Genomic DNA, 3,100 nt, shown 5'->3' on the forward strand with positions numbered 1-3,100 from the left:
CTCTTCCGTGCCTATTAAAAATAATTTTACATAGCTACCAATTTTGCTACTAAATCTGTTTTAAATATTCTTCTAACTAAAATAAAAACTAGAGTAATACAGAAGTTGAAGGGTAGACTAGCAAAACTAATAATAATAAAAAAATCCTAATTCTTCACACTTAAATTAATGTTAAAATAAAATTATATTTTTTTTATGTTTAAGCTACCTTGTATATTAAACACTGAAGAAACTTTCAACATAATTTTCTATTTTTGTTGCTTTCATTTATTTTTTAAAGATTACTATACTGAACAGTTGATTAAATTAATAACGTTATAATTTCTTTTTGTAGCATGGTGTATTCAAATAAAAAGAAATGATTAATAAACTAAAAGGCAGGACTTAATTTCTGCAACTTTAAGGACATGAAAATATCTTAATTCATAGTCATTATCAGGGATGAGATTAGCCAAAAGGCATAAAAGCTGAATTTCCACGATCGTAAATTTTACGCAAGCGCAACCCTTTAATAATAAATTCCAGACAGTTTAAGGTAATAAATAATGTGTTGACATACAATTGTGTACTAATCTATTATTATATAAATGATTACATTGATACTTAACATTTAGTGAAAATAAAAATTACCAATTGAAAAAATAAAGCTGGAAATTATATTTTTCCTCAGTTCACATAAGAGACAATTATTACTTGAAAAACTACCTGGTTTAGCAAATTAAAACTACTGAGAATATACATTAATATTTCATTTCTTTTAATAAATACTGTTATGTGATTTATAGCAAATATATCAGTAATATTACTTTTTAAATTATATTGGAAAAAAAAACTTTAACAATGGACCGAATCATTATGTTCATATTATAGTCTAATCTAACTACAGCCCTCTGAAACATATCAATAACAGTGAAGTAGAAATATATAGTAACTCCTTAACATACAAAAATTGCTATTTTAGTTTGAAAAATTACATGACAATCAGCAACTGTTTAGATAATTGTTTTTTATTTGATAAGAATTTTGCATTTTATAGCATAAATAACAGCAATTATAAATAAAATTTTGATGATGAGTTAATTAACTCTTTTTCCCCCCAAATTTTTTTTTAATTAAATCCCTTTTTAAGTGATTGCTTTTGTTTGCTATATCTTTTATGTTTGCTATATTTAGTCGTTAGTCCATCTTCAAACATCTTGTGACAAATCCTATTTTTTCTTCTTTGCAAGCACAGAATGTAAGTTTTGAATATATTCCCTTCCAGTTTCTCTGATGTTGTAACACTTACATATACTAATAATCGTCGTTAGAAAAACAGTCACCTTTATAGTAACTAATTAGAAAAAAAATTTACTTCTTACAAGAATCGCGATAGTTGATCTTAAAATTGCGTGAATATGAATAACAATTATGGATTTTGAAATCACATGAATATGAAACTAGATATACGATTTTGAAAATGAGAAAATACAAACTGGGATATAGAATTTTTAAAACGCGTAAATACAAATCACGATTCATAATTTTTAGATCGCGTAAATACGAATCATGATGCGTAATTTTTAGATTGCATAAATAAGAATTATGATGCATAATTTTTAGAATGCGTGAATGCGAATCCCAATGCCTTATTTTAAAATCACGTATAAATACGAAAATCAATGTTTGATATTATAAACCGCATGAGCAAATCAACACATTGAATTTTAAACTTACGTGAATACGAATCGCTACATAGGTTTTTAAAAAGACGTAAATACGAATCACAATATCGGATTTTTAAATCTCGTAAATAAGAATCGCAACGTACAATATTCAAATCGCGTGAATAAGAATCGCAACACGCAAATATGAAAAGCTATGTTTGATATTAAAATCGTGTGAATAAGAATCGAGATATTAGCAGATTCCAGGCTTGGGACCTCTAAAAGGCTTGTCAGAAGCAGCGTCGTTTGAACTACAAAAATCGGATCTATCTGGAGGGCGGGTAAAAAATTCGGAAAATCTTATCTGCTGTGAGTAAAAGGGGAGAAAATAGCTATAATAAGTAAAAATGAGAAAGGATTGCTAGCTATGTAGTTTGAATTTTTTGTTTCTCTTTGAAAATCGGTGAATTTTCTTAAAAAAACTGAAATTTAAGAGATAAAGTGAAAAAATCTCATCCCTGCATTACGTAACTTGTAGTAAGTAGTAATAGTTTTTGTCACATCAGATAATATGTTATTGCACTCAGCTGCAGTATTGGACATCAGACCCATCATATCAAAACAAATTCTAGCTTTATTTTTTTATTGAATAATAATCAATAAATTTTATTTCAATACACATATGCTGTGAATAATAAGATAAATAAATAAAAATTTGCATAACATTTGCAATCCTTTTTGCAACCCTGCTGAATGATCATATGTGCTTAAGATTTATCAAGTCTAAGTTAACTTGTATTATTTACACATTCGTAATTTATTTATTGACTTCATACTGAAATTCATTTTACAGCCCTTTATGTAAAGGAGGATGTCTACAAATAAAACAGGGAGGAACATATGAATTTCTTTAGAGACAAAGAATAAGAAAACACAATTCAATCAACGAAATCTTTTAATTGACAGCCAGTTTTACAATAGAAAAAAAAATGGTTGCGAAACCTCCAGGGTTTAAAGAGGAATCAACCATGCATCACAACAAATACATTAACTATTTTTTATTAGTTAAATTTATTTTTGCCATCCCACGTGATTCTAATACAAAGCCTATGTACAAGCAAGATCTTTACCTTTATTCTAAAAAATCACATATTCTGAAAAAACACCAGAAATTTATTTTTTTCTTAATATCTTCTGTTTTCCAGTTAATTTACTTTTTCCTGACGAATGAAGCTCATAAAGACATTTTTTTTATTGACTCAATGTGACACTAAACAGATTTCAATTTGAAACCGTGAAAAATCGACTAAGATTTGATATTAGTACAATCAGAAATTCCACTTAAAAACAATAAATTTTTCGTCACCACAGGGACATTGTAAAAAAAGAAGAAAAAAAATTAAAAAATATATTTACAACAGTGATAGAGATTGCAGGTAATATTTACTTTCCTA

Source organism: Parasteatoda tepidariorum, chromosome 3 (genome assembly GCF_043381705.1).
Source record: "Parasteatoda tepidariorum isolate YZ-2023 chromosome 3, CAS_Ptep_4.0, whole genome shotgun sequence".
NCBI lineage: Eukaryota > Metazoa > Arthropoda > Arachnida > Araneae > Theridiidae > Parasteatoda > Parasteatoda tepidariorum.